This window comes from Nestor notabilis, unplaced genomic scaffold (assembly GCF_000696875.1).
Source record: "Nestor notabilis isolate BGI_N333 unplaced genomic scaffold, ASM69687v1 scaffold30588, whole genome shotgun sequence".
Classification (NCBI taxonomy): Eukaryota; Metazoa; Chordata; class Aves; order Psittaciformes; family Psittacidae; genus Nestor; species Nestor notabilis.
In genome coordinates this window covers 1-246 of record NW_009939193.1, presented here as the reverse complement: position 1 = coordinate 246, position 246 = coordinate 1, and positions in this window count along the sequence as shown.

Genomic DNA, 246 nt, shown 5'->3' with positions numbered 1-246 from the left:
CCCCCAGCTGCAACCCCCCACACTGACTGCGCTTCTCACATGCCCTCTGCAAGCAGCAGGCCCCGGCTTTGCAGTACGGACAGAGAGCTGGAGCTGGGGTTGCCACTCGGGCAAGGAAAGGTACCGCTCACCCGGGGGAAACAGCCGAACACACCGAACTCACGCAACTTGACCCAAAGGTCTGAGCCGCACAAACGGAGACACCGACTTTCACGTCGCTCCTGACCAGTTTTCGCATCGCAAAAC